Below are 14,585 nucleotides of genomic sequence, written 5' to 3' on the forward strand. Positions count from 1 at the left end.
TAAAAACTTTGCTATACCTCCTGGTATAAGAGAAGTAATGAGTTTAAACTGCAGTAAAGAATGTTTAAATTAGTCACAGGGGAAAACTTGCTAATTTTAAGGATGATTAAGAATTTGAATGACTTGCCTAGCCAGAATGATGGAATCCTTAGGGATTTAAGAATGGATAAAACAAACATCTGTCAAGAATGTGTTAGGAAGAGCTGATCCTGTCTTGGGAAAAAAAGTTGATTAAACTCTCAAAATCTCTCTCAGTCTAACTTTATTTTATTTCTTCTTTTCTTCTTCTCTTCCAGAAGGACTGACTGTGCAGAACAGACTGTGCCAATATTTTAAGTTCTTGTAAAGCTGCTCATGAAGTGTGTGTGCAGGCAGACAGACTGACAGCAGAATACACTTAAACAGATGTTTGAATTCCCTATTTAAATAGAGAACTTCTGTGCAAATAGGAATTCAAGGTCATATCCTTCCATAATTAACCCTTGTCACCAGTTTCAGTGAGGAATATCTTCATTTAGTTGGGTGAAATTTATTCGTCCATGTGTTATTGTCCTCTTTCTACTTAGGTTGAGTTTAGAAACAAAACTTTTCAAAACAGATATAGTGGGCAGATCTAGAAATGATAAGAAAAAATACAACTTTCATTGGTTCAAGTTTAACTTTCCTGAAGCATTTTATTTTGCATATAGTAATTGCATTAAGTGATTGTATTAGAAATTCTATTGCATTCTGCCTGAAGAACTTTCTACATTTTCGGCTTTGAATGACAAGGTTGTTGGTGTATTTGTGCAATTGATAATAAAGGAAATATGAAGTTAGTGGGACATAATAAGTGAATGATAACCAGGATGTGGTCTGAAAGCCTTGTGACCAAGCAGATTGTAATGCATTTTAGCAGAGCTCCTTAGAAACATGAGAATTTTTTCACTGAATGATTAGAAGGAAAACAGAGTTACTGCCAATGCAGTTGCAAAAGTTCAGTAATTCACAAAATTTTGGGGCATAGGTTTCAGGTTTTCCCTTTTAAATATTGTCTTCCTGATATGAAAAAGTATCAGCATGATATAGTGCAATGAACAACCAAATCTTTTTGATGCGTACAATTTTGTTTTGCTGAGGGAGGGAGAATTCTTTTACTGAGCACACCAGCACTATGAATTTACCCACTATATCCATGCTCTTATTTCAAATTTGCCCTTCCCAACAAAACCTGTTTCCTGTAACACAGAACTTCTTATTTGTTTTACTCATGTCCTCTAGAATGAGTTGTTACTCTTTAATGCTAATAGTACGTTATGAGGTCAATTAGCATTATAGTTTTATAAAAGCATCCTGGAACTGATTAAACATGGGAGTTGCAGTAATTGAAAATGATGAGATGGAGACTGGTTGCTTGACAACAGATGGCCTTTCAATCCTGAATATGCTTAATGTCTAAGAATATCTGGTATTACGGGTCACTTGTTCCCATAAATGTGACATAAAACCAAATCCTGGGTTTACGTCAAATTCTGGTTTTAATGTATTTTATTTGATACTTTCTGTTTTATTAGAAATTTGACTTTTTATCTATTTATCAATGTGTGAAACTGTTGCAGATAAGATCTGAATTTTATTCCTCTTCTTCATTTTCCTAATTTTAAATACTTTCGTATTAATTTGCCATAGTGGACGGCGTCCTTGGGGCATTTCATCAACTAGGCAAAATTACCCATCCCATGGACTAAATGAGATTCACATTCCATGGGAAAGTGGGACATGATATCACATTTAACCTCATCAGAAGGTTGTCTAATCAATTTCAGATTTTGTAATTTGTAGCTTTTGAGTACTTTGACACTATTACTATTGTTTGATTCAAGGTCCCTCTTGCTATGTTACTTATTACTTCCTTCTGCTGACTAGATTTTTTAAAAGAGAACAGCAAAACCAATTCCAAACAGCAAAATTATGTTCACATAGCAATTTTAACTCAGTGTCTTTTTAAATCCAGTATATTCTAGAAGTAAATGCCTTTTTCTTCCTCTCCTGTACCTTTGGCTCTTTGGTCCTCCTCTTCCCTTGCACTGGTATGTTCACTTCCTCATTAAGGCATCAAAATACAGATGGGAAAAAGCAAACAAACAAACAAAAACCCATTCATTTTTGCGAGGTGACTTATCAGTTCCCTGGTCTGAGTCTCTTGTGTACGTGCATGGGCAGAGGTGTCAAGAAAACAGAAAGAGCTGGAACAATGGACCATTTGTCTCAGTGATGGTACAGACCTAAAAAGGAATAAAGTAGCAGTATAATAATAGCTGACACCTGCATGCATGTCTGGTAAAGCTCACATCTCTAGGACGGATTGGATCCAAATGAGAGGGTGACCTCAGACCAGGTAAAGGAGCTGGGAAAGAAGAAACAATACACACTGTCTACACAACTGTTCACAGAATCATAGAACCATAGGGTTGGAAGGGACCTCTGGAGATCATCTAGTCCAACCCCCCTGCCAGAGCAGGGTCACCTAGAGCAGGTTGCACAGGAACGCGTCCAGGCGGGTTTTCAATGTCTCCAGAGATGGAGACTCCACCACCTCTCTGGGCAGCCTGTTCCAGTGCTCTGCCACCCTCAAAGTAAAGAAGTTCCTCCTCATGTTTAGGTGGAACTTCCTATGGTCAAGTTTGTTCCTGTTACCTCGTGTCCTGTCCCTGGGCACCACTGAAAAGATCCTGCTGCCATCCTCCTGACACCCATCCTTTCAGTATTTATAAGTGTTGATAAGGTCCCCCCTCAGTTGTCTTTTATCCAGACTGAAGAGACCCAAATCCCTCAGCCTTTCCTCATAAGAGAGTGTTCATCAGACAGAAGCAAAGACTCAGGATGTACGGAGTTCGGTTGGGAAGGGCAAGGCTGGCTGGTAAAAACAGTTTAATTAGACGAGTCACTAGGTGAAAGCTCAAGTATCTCAATAGACTGCAGCTACAACAGCAAAATGTTCACCTTCTGTTGTGAATGAACTGAACTGAACTTTTGGGTAGCAAAAGCAAAATGTCTGCATATTCTCATTTTATCAATGGCTCTCTTTAAAACCTTATTATTGGCTCCTACAGTGTTTTGGATATTGTCAAGAAAATTCGACACACTTTCATTTTCTGTAATTTCCGATTTAGCTCTGAATTTGGACTTAATTTTTACTTCAAAATTTATGTAAAAATTCTCCTGCTACCTTTTTCCTTCCACTTGAAATACCCTTCCTAGAAATTCAGCTATTCTGTGTTGTAAATACTCCTACACTTCCGGCTTACTTCATATCTATTATTTACTGCGGTAACTCATTAATCATATTTTCTTCTTTGTTAAGCAAAAGAAGTTAAGAAGGGTGTGAAAGAACTTTCTAATTGCATTTTCCATTCCCACTTTATTTCCTGTAAACATGCTAGATAGGAACATGAAAGAACTCCATATCTTTAAAATTGAACTTGCTCTTTTTTAAGGGAACTATTTCAAGAAATGCCAGTATTGCTGCCAGTTCCTCAAGCATATGTTCAGAGACTACTGGTAGAATGTCTTCAGAGTTATGCTAACAATCATAAAATGATGCTGCAAAGTACCCACTTGTGTTTAAACATGCAAACAGTCATTATACATACTTTCTGACTGTGGTTCATAATATCTTTTGGTTTCTGAGGAAAATTGTTGCCAGTTAATAACACATTCATTCTTTATAATATGAAAACCCAGATGGGAGAAGGTTTCTCTCAGTGATGATTGTCATTGTGTGCTTATTAAGTATAGCAGAAAAAAAATCATTAATCAAAACATAATTTGACAAATTCTTGATTATACCAATATGACTAATGGGAAAATAACAGTCATTGAGGAAAAAAGGTACAAATTTAGAATATGACTTTGCATATTTGATTGTGGTTAACAAGCTCAATATAAAATCAAAATAGAGGCTTTGGAAAGCTAGATAATTTGTGTCAGTCTGCATGAAAAGCAAAGGTATGTTATGGTAAACAGTGATAATGTATTAGTCAACACTGAATAATCAGAATTTTTTGTCTTCTGAGATTTGCATCACAGCTTCAAGTGCTTGAGTAGAAGACTTTGCAAGATATTGCTTCACAGGTTAATTGTTTTCCAACAGTGTTATTCGCAGTGACGTTACTTCAGCATGTCCCTACTGATGTACACTGTTAGAGTAATTCTTTTTTTCATTAAATTTGTAGAGATAAAATTGCCTATGTTTTCTGTTGAAGTGTTTTCATTATTGTCTACAGATTTGAAAAGTGTTCTTTCAGTGTATTTTAAAGTAATAGGTGAGGGATTCAGTTATGTGCATTCTTACTTTTGGTCCCAGAGAACTTGGACTCTGGTGCTAGAACATAGTCCTTTTTGAAGGATATGGGGAAGAGGTGATTTAAAACACCCTAAATAATTAAATTATTAATTGAACAGTGCAAGAAAATTATTAGCATCATTGTCTCAATTCTATTGAATGAGTAAGTGTACATTCTCCCTTCTTTAACTGATAAGGAAAAGGTCTTAGAGAAAAGAAAATACAGATATATTCTCAGGGGTGTACAGCTGGATTTAAGTCTATTTTGTAGTGTGGTAACAAAATATTTATGGGAAAAGAAATTAAGCAGAAAGACAGAAGAAAAAGGTGAAAATATTCTGCTTCCTTTCATCTTTTTATCACTGAACACGCTCTCACAAATGTGATCTCATTTAATACTTTCTTACATTTCATCAAGGTTAACACTGATTATTTCCAGTCATAGATGATGACATTCATTAAATTAACATATGTTCAGCTGTTGTGCATTTTTCTCTGTAATTCATAAAAACATTTCATTCCCAAATGTTGTTCGGTATCGGTTAGAAAAACTTCGACTTAATTTCTTCACACTTTTCTGTGCTTTGCAAAGCATTTCCAGTGTGGAAAATTGAAAGGATTAAAGTGTGGTGTTAAATACACTTGGTTAAAATTTTCTAGCTTACATTTTGTTGTATTTTTTTGAATATCATATGAGATTCTGGAGCCTAGTTGGTCTGGCTTTTCACTCAAAAAACCCCAGCAGCCTAAAATCAAAAAAGAATTGGTCTCAAGCCCAACAGAGCCACAGCAGCCTATAAGAGCTGTAGGTCAGAAGGATCCTGTCTCCACTGTTCTCCCTAGGAAAGGTGACCTGACCCTTTGTGAAAGTGAAAACCTGGTCCCCAGGTAAAAAGGAAGCAGGAGGCATCGTGGCAATGGGGCCCAACCAAAGCTTTCAGGGTTTGGTTGGTTCACTGAAAAATTAGAATCCTTTTCATAACTTTTCACTGTATCTCTTTAGTTTCTTCACCGTTTTTTTTCTTTGTTCTCCTTCTTTTTTTAATATATTTCTATCTACTATCATAAATCACAGAGAGGAATTGTTAATACAGAAGACAAAATCATTGTTAATTAAGTGTATCAACCGTCTTGATATTGTAAACTGCACTGCCTATATGTCTTAAAATAACTTGGTTCAAAAATGGCAAAAAACATAAGGTTTGAATTGGTAAATTCTTCAGCAACTGAAAACTGATTAAACTATTCTATGTATCAACATGAAAAGAGCCAGAGATGTGTTTCATATGGCACTACCAAAGGCAGCCATCATTCAGCCTCAGTTTTTTGGTTAAGCATGGGATCTACAAGTACTGTTCAGAACTACAGTTTATTTTAAATCTTGATTGTGAATTTGATTTTAGACAAAATGCAACCTAACAAAAGATTTGTTAAACAAAAAATCAGCCTGAGGCACATGCATAAAAATTCACTGTTCTATGAAATATCTGTCATATGCATTAATAAAGTGGATTAATGTGAAGATTTAGGGCCTGTATATTTATTTATTTATTCATAGAATACATATGTATCTTCTAGCAAATACACATAATTAATCGGATATACCTGAGCAGTGAGCATCGGAGAGCACATGTAGGTGAACTAGATATATGCGAGCAGACACAGCTGTCCCGTGGACACACAATAGCCCAGGTTTGTGGGTTTGATTGTTCATGTTTATATTTTTATTTTTTAATTTGTAGGTGTAATTGTGAACAGACTTCACCCTGGGCATTAAGAAACCTCTGCCTTTTAAGATCGTGAAATCTGTTGGACAGTATTCTATATCCAGAATACATGCTAGCCTTGTGTAAATGATTTTATAATGAAATGTCCTCTGGAGAAGCTTACGTGGAGGAGCTTTTCAGTTGAACATCCAGAGTTTGGAAATCTCATTTCCACAGTATTTATGCATATAGAAATCATTTGGTCATGATGTTCTCCCTATGTCACATTCAGATTGGGTACTCTTTCCCTTGATTGCCAGAGAATTGTGGGATATGGGCTGGCCCTTCTTATGTATCAAATTAATTGCTTGGATGACTACACAAAACATATTAAAAAGTCTAAGGAATAAGTGTGTCATTAATTATAAGGATTAAAGTTCCAAAGGAGTTAAGTGCAATTCTGTGAATTATCAAAGGCTTTCTTTTACTTTGAAAGGGTTTTCATTCTCCACTGGAAAATAGAACCTGTAATACTTCCCTACATCATATAGTACCTTTTTAAATAAAAAAGGATTGTAGGTTATATAAGATTTTGATATTATGATTTGAAGTTTTAGGAGGTACATAAAATTTACAAAATTAAACAAATTTGGAAACCTAACAGATATTAGAATTTTGTATGCAACTTTGCAAATAATTTACAAACCCTAATATTGCTAATTCTTTGATAAATTCATACTAACAGATGAAGAATGTTTAGAAAGACATTGTAAAATCTCTGAAACAAAGCTGACCAGTTCTTGCACCTGTGATACTGTTATACAATTTTTGATTAACACAAACAGTACTTTCATCAAGAATTTGATGTATTAAAATATTTATTTATTAATTTACCAGGCAAAAAACAGAGGACGTAAATCACTATCTCAAAAATATTTTACAAATTATTAAGGGTTTCATTTTTTAATTTCAAAAATAATCACTTTTCAGTAGACAAAAGAAGCTGATTAAAGTTTTAAATTTATTTTAATAAATTCCTGAAAAGGAATAATTAAGTTCAACAATTTTTTGGCAGAATCTTTTGCTTCAGAGTTTTCTTTTTTTTTTCCCCCAATGCATTGTTTGTCAAAAGAAGCTGTGTTATAGGTTCTTCACTTACCTACCATTGGAAGATTTAAAAACAAAGCCCCTCTTTTCCAGGAATTAGGGCACGTTAAGCTGGCAGTGTCTGTGGAGTGCATTGGCCTGGCCCTGAAGAAATGACTGAAGGCACGCAGAGAGAAGAATCAAATAATATTTTTGCTCTTCATTTCATAGCTACAGGAGAGGAAAAGTTTATTTGTTTGTTGGCTTGTTTGTTTGTAGGCAGGAAAAAAGTTTGGTTTTCCATCTCTTTCTTTATTTCTGAAGATCTACAAATCTACAAAAAAGAATGTCTAGTAATGATTAGCTTATAATGGCTATATTCTTAATGTCAAACCAGTTTCCTGCTTAAAAACTTTGACCTCTTAATTATTCAATGGAATAATCTCACTTAAAGAATGGGATTTTATTTCTGAGTAAATTTTTTGTCACATTTATTTCTTAAGAAAATCATGCTTTGAATTACCTTTGCAGAATGATGTAGTTTAAAAAATCCCTTTTCGTAGATGAAAAGTACGAAAGAAATCAATAGAGACCAAACAAATTTTATTCAGAGTGGAAGTTAAAAAAAAAAAAAAGGTTTTGAACAAGAGACCAGAACACGGAAAACCAACTAGCTGAGGCCCAATAATAAAATCATAGAATCACAGAAGCATAGAATCAGTTAGGTTGAAAAAGACCTTTAAGACCATCGAGTCTAACTGTCAACCTAGCAATGCCAAGTCCACCAGTAAACTATGTCCCTCAGCACCACATCTGCACATCTTTCAAATACTTCCAAGGATTGCAGGTCCATCACTTCCCTAAGCAGCTTGTTCCAATGCTTGACAACCCTTCCAGTGAAGATATTTTCCTAATCATAGAATCATAGAATGGTAAGAGTTGGAAGGACCTTAAAGATCATTCAGCTCCAACCGCCTTGTCGTGGGCAGGGACACCATTCACTAGATCAGGCTACTCAAAGTCCCATCCAACCTGGCCTTGAACGCTTCCCAGGATGGGGCTCCACAGTTTCTCTGGGCAACCTGTTCCAGTGCCTCACCATCCTCACAGTAAAGAATTTCTTCCTAATATCTAATCTAAATCTTTTACAGTTTAAAGCTGTTACCCCTCATCCTATCGCTGCAATCCCTGACAAAGAGTCCCTCCCCACCTTTCCTGTAGGCCCCCTTTAAGTACTGGAAGGCTGCTATAAGGCCTCCTTGGAGCCTTCTCACTCCAAGCTGAACAAGACCAACTCTCTCAGGCTGTCTTCATAAGAGAGGTGCTTCAGCCCTCTGATCATCTTTGTGGCCCTCCTCTGGACTCACTCCAACAGGTCCATGTCCTCCTTACCTTGGGGGCTCCAGAGCTGGATGCAGTACTCTAAGTGTACTCCAGGTGGGGTCTCATGAGAGCAGAGTAGAGGGGCACCATCATTTCCCTCGACCTGCTGGTCATGCTTCTTTTGATGCATCCCAGGATACAGTCAGCTTTCTGGGCTCTGAGCGCATGTTGCCAGCTCATGTTGAGCTTCTTCTCAATCAGCACCGCCAATTCCTTCTCTTCAGGGCTGCTCTCAATCCATTCTCTGACTAGGCTGTATTTGTGCTTGGGATTGCCCTGACCCAGGTGCAGGACCTTTCACTTGGCCTTGCTGAACTTCATGAGGTTTGCATGGGCCCACCTCTCAAGGCCTGTCGAGGGCCCCCTGGATGGCATCCCTTCCCTCCAACGTGTCAACCATACCACACAGCTTGGTGTCTCCAGGTCTTTCTTGTAGTGAGGGGCCCAAAACTGAAGACAGTATTCATGGTGTGGCCTCACCAGTGCTGAGTACAAAGGAATGAGATCTGTATAATCCTCTTGAGAAAATATTTTAGTTCTATACTGTTCTGTACTGAGGAAAGGGAACAGCTTTCCACTTTCACATAAAAAGCAGAGAAGAGTTTTTCCCCCCAACATTTGTTATGCCTTTTATTGTAAAACATGCATCATCTACGAAATACATGGATCTGACACTTTTCGTTTATTCCTGTCCTCCATTACATAGCCAGTTAGTATGAAGGAATGATAAAGTTAACAAAAATTAGAGATTAATGTCTAGCCTTGGGGCTTTGTCTAAATGTAATCATTTGACCAATATAACAGAATAAGATACCAATTTAATTCAGTTATCTTACAGCAATTCTGAGCTTGAATATTAAAAGTAATAATTAGCAGTTTGTTTATTGAGTTTGTTACTAGCTTTTAATTTATTGACCTTTGTTTTCCAGACCAGAACTATCTATTCTCAATTTAGTCTTGGAGTGCTGACATTTTGTTTTGCACAGGGGAGATAATGATGGGTTTAGGATCTCAGTAAGAAAGGTACTGACACTCAGGGTTGGTTAACTGGTTTATTGAGTAGAGAACGGAAATTATTGATGTTAGCAATGTTATGCCCCTTTCTGGAGCTGCGAACCCTGGTTGTTTTAACATCAGATGAGCCCCTCCTTTTAGAATACGGCATCCCATCTGTGGTGAGGTTCTCTAGCCTCAAAGTTCATCAAATCCTTATAGCATTCTGACAAGTGAACAAAGCGATCAGTTTTTTACCTGTGCAATGCTGAACTTTCTAGATGGCACACCAAGGTTCACTGAGGGTGTTATGCTCTTGCACAGCTCCATAGGAACAGCTCTTACAAGAAGTACGTACAGGTGATATTGTTAAAGGCAGCCCATGCTTATGTCACAGTATGCACCCAGGTTATCTAGCAGTCACTCATGATAACATATGGGTCTCTGCAATCAAAGCCCACAATTAAACTCTGCCTAGATTCTGCTGGAAATCACTATCTCCTACTGCAATATCTTCTGCAGTGGCCCAGTACACATCTGCTTAGGATAAAATCTTTACTCAGAGAAAAGCCTTCTTCAATGACGCATCTCAGAACCTTTTGCCCAGCTTAGCTTTTCTCTGAGTCTTTCCCTTTCTTAACAGTTTTTAATGTCTTTTACTACTGTCTTTGAAAATTCCAAATTGTTGTCTGGAGTACTCTATGGTCTAAGAGATTATCTGAAACACCCTTAGTTTAAGACCACTTTCATCTCTGACCTGTGGCCAAAGGAAATGCTTTCTTTGTGGGAGCTTAAGTTCATAATTCGCTCAGCTTGCCTGTACCCATAAATGACAGGTGCCAACATGGCCATATAATATATGTGCTGCAGTTGTTGTCATATAACCCATAGCTTTTTTGAATTTACAGATTTTTTTCTCCCTTTTCTCCTGTTTGCTGTTACAAAATATCCATAATTCTGTCTGTCATTTGATCCATTGATGGATTTTTAACAATGAATTTTTTCATCTTGCCATACTATCAGTTAATTTTCCCTGGAAAACTTTCAGTGGCATAGGTCTAGAAGTACTATTCGTAATGAGAACTTTTGAATAAGGGCAGAGCTAGTGAAAGCATGAAAAAATAGGTTCTCCCTTTGTGCAATTGGGAAAGAGGGAGGTAGAACCCAGATATTTTTGTTTCTTCAAGTGAATATTGGCTACCTAAGGTGCTCTAACTTCACATCCTTGCTTATATATACTTTTTTTTTCTTCCATGACCAAACCAGTTATATGAGAACTTCTGACATGGAGGTCCTCCTTCAAAGCCGGCATCTAAATTAGAACATTCATAATTGCTTCCTGTTGAACTTCAGAGGAACTTTGGAGAAATAATTAATTTGAGGTAATGGAGGGACTCCTGTGACATCTTATGACAGATACTGTAAGCAATCCTGAAGATACAGTTGCCTTTACCCGTGTCTTTTTTATGGTAAGATCACGGCATATATCTTCTTTTGTATCTATTATCTGTTATCCCCAAACACTAGCCTCCACCGAACTGTCTGCATTTTCCACCGTCTCATCTGTGCACAGAAGCACGCTCCTTGTGTGATCACTTCAAGACAAAATAGATTCAGTTACAGAAATAATTTAATCCATATTTATTGGCAAATCTGACTAACTTTGCCTAAAACAGAGTAGAAACAGAATATACAAGTAGTGTAGCTGGTAGTTCAAAAGAAACTGGTTGCTATATGTCAACGTCTCAAGGAAAGATATCAAGTAATGATTATATTTCTGCCTGATACTCTATGGAGGTTAATAACGCTTTCTAATTCCACTTCTAAAATGCAGATTGTTTCTCATTTCCTGTGTATCAAAACTACAGAATCTGGGAAAGGGTCTCTGTTAGCCCTAAAGTGCTGCAATTGTACTGATGCTTACTGGGGTACCTATTTTGCTAGTAGCTGTCTGACTTTTTGAAGGCATCATTAATGGAATTCTGATGGGAACTGAGCAGTAGAAATCCAGGTTTAAATGATGACAATAGCTCCTCAAGACCCTAAGAGCTGTAAAAATAAGAGGTCCTGTGCCTAAGCAGAAAGCAGGCAGCTCATTTAGTTATATCATTTTCAAAAGGCATTTCATAGAGCAACTTCAAAGGTATATTCTTCTGCTGTTCCGGACCAAAGGAGCAGGGAGGAACAGAAAGAAGAGTTCCTGCCTGGTAACCTGTATTATTAGCTAACACCTTCATTAGCTGCCTATTAGATAACAAATACTCTGCTACGTAAGATATTGTGTCACTAGGCTGCAATATGTTGAATACTTGATTTGATTTTCACATTTTGATGATAGCAGAATCAAATTAATCTAGTCTGACTTAATTGGAAATTCATACACTTTCCCAGGCAAAGCTGTCAAACAGGTAGTATAGATGAAGCTGTTTAAGGATTTTCTGCCTGTAAAATGGAAGGGGGGGAAAAGATGATAATTCTAGTAGGTCACATAATGTTACGAAATAATAAAAAATGAACTGTCATTGCCTCAGTCTTGTTATATTTTAATTCACAGTTGAAATGAGCCCAGACTGCCTCATTTATACCAATCAACCTCCTCCACCTCATTCCTGAGCTGAGTGGTTCAGGAAAACAAGACCCAAGTCTAACTCACGACAGAGAAAAGGAAGCATGTAAGCAAAAAGTAAGCAAAGTGATCATTTAAGTTACCCTCCAGCTATGCGGAGCAAGTATTGTCAAGCTTTTGTCTTCAGAGGTCTATTTAGCATGCAGGATAGCAGGCTGAGTGGTATTTAAAAAAATTCATCTCCATCCAGTGTGCGGCAGGATACCACACTTAGAGAAGCCTGTTCAAAGTTTTCTTGATCCTCTGGTAGCCAATAGAATATGCTTTGGGACTTTCAAATCTGATGAATTCATTAGTGACCTGTTCCATATTGTATAGTGCCATCCTGATTCTCTTTTCTGACCTAAATATGTCATTTATTGTTGACAGTGAAAGGCAATAGACATGTCTTAGTTTTTAGGAAAGTAAAGAATGGCCAGGTAGGATCAAATATCCATTTAGTTAGTGGCCATTACCACTTACCCGGGAAAAAGTCAGAAAAGAGCAAGAATAAACAACAATTCTTGCTAATATGAGCAATAAACTTTCCTACTATTTTTAGCTCAGGAACTTCCTGGAACAGGAATGGCAAGCCTTGGAGAGGGTCGATGATCACAATTCTTGTGGCTTTCAGTTGTTTTCATTCTAGATTACACAGCAAAGGCATCTGATGATGGCAGTGGGAGATGATAAAAATATCAGTGTCATTTAACACTTGAAAAATATGTTTTTTTCATACTATGTTTTATGCATAAATCCAGAGCCTGCCCGTTCTGTGAAATAACTGAAATGAAAGACAGAGAGATAATAAAATGAAATAAAATATGACTTTGCTATAAAATTGAGAGAAGAACAAAAAATTCTGAACTTATACAAATGGGAAAAGTTTTTATTTGGAGTCCACCTCAAAACTATTTTAAAAGGCACTGAAAACCATGCAACTGAAACATTAAACTTTCAGCAGCCTCATAACTTTCATACTGTCACAAGTGCGGTATAAATAACGTGAACAAAGGGATTGTACCATTAAGCAATAGAAAGTATTTTGAATTTTTCAGATTGAGATGTTTAAGTAACATTAAAAAAGAAACATAAATTTCAAGCACAATTATTTCTCTCAAATGTGAAATAAGTTCGATTTATTTTTTTTCTGGCAAACGTTACTTTCGGTAATTCAAATCATTATTACCAAAACTATGTGTAAATCCAAATGCCTTTGTAGCAGTCTTTGCAAGCGATAATAAATGACCGTGAATAACTTTAAATTTGAATATGGTTTCTAACAGCAAAGGACAGAGCAAGCTGCTTAAAATAAGCTGGTTTGTGACAGCTAGTTTGTGTTGGGAATGGTTTGAAATTATTAATACCTCTTTAAAATAAACTATTCTTGTTATTTTTAATACAGTAAAACTGTGGAAACAATAAATAAAAGTCTATTAGGAAGGGTTATAGCTATTCAAAGGGACAGGGACCCAAAGGTTCTGTACCTAATAAAATGAGATTTCTCCCACACCTTCCACTGCCACCAGTAGGTGCCAGAGAAAGCAGCCCAAAGGATATTCAAAGTGTCTTTCTAAACTTTAAACAAGTGTATATATAAATAAATAGAAAAGAGTCAGGTCAGAAGTTTATTACAACACTGCTCAAACTTCTGTTAAACAAGGTGGGGAATAACCAGCAGTTAACTAAATTTAATTTCTTTTGTACTTCATTGATTGATATTTCTGGTGAAATCATTTTAGCATGTCTAATCTGATGGGAACCTCACAGGGGGGAAATAAGCAAGACAATCAAGTGCTGCAAAGCTTTATTGTCACTAGTGGTGACATCTCTCCATAATTACGTAATAGAATTCAAAAAACAGGGGGCCCCACGCTGAACTGTTAATTGTCACTTTTTATTGTGCAACCAGTAACAACTGGGGTGGGGGGAGAAGATCTTACTTCAAAGTACTGCACAGATTAAAGAAGCAATTAACTGAGTTTGTTGTATTTTTATCTGCTATAGGTATTAAAATAGTTGCATAATATGTCAGTCCAATGCATTTCTTAATGGTTTGGTGTTTTCAACATCCTGTATGGCTCTAATTCACTAAGTTCTGGAAATATATATATTACTAATTGTCCTTTTATTGAAGTGATTATGAATCCAAAGCAGAGCACTTGTTACATATGATATTATTTTATTTGAAGTTATCTGTAACGAGCCTTTCAGATGACTGATTTTCTGAATTTTTAGTTTTTCTTTAAAAATATTGTCTCTTTTTTGATTTTTTTATTTTTTTCTTGGTTTCTTTACTTCCACTGGGGCAACAAAATGGACTTCTAGGTGTGGATTTGTTTTCTAATTAGCACAGAAAACATAAGGAAAAATCCACTGGAGTAGTCTGAGACAAAGCAGAATAAAGAAGTTCTAAGACAATTCCATTTAAAATAAGATTGAATTATTAACAGTTTTAAACAATTTTGCGCATTTTAACAAGAATCTA

General features: G+C 36.4%; 1 protein-coding gene across 1 annotated transcript in view; it reads left to right on the forward strand.

The window, feature by feature from the left end:
• NALF1 (NALCN channel auxiliary factor 1) overlaps nt 1-14,585 on the forward strand; it is a 498,459-nt gene that overhangs the window by 416,714 nt on the left and 67,160 nt on the right. The gene's annotated exons all lie outside the window — the stretch shown is intronic.

This window comes from Larus michahellis, chromosome 1 (genome assembly GCF_964199755.1).
Source record: "Larus michahellis chromosome 1, bLarMic1.1, whole genome shotgun sequence".
NCBI classification, from domain to species: domain Eukaryota; kingdom Metazoa; phylum Chordata; class Aves; order Charadriiformes; family Laridae; genus Larus; species Larus michahellis.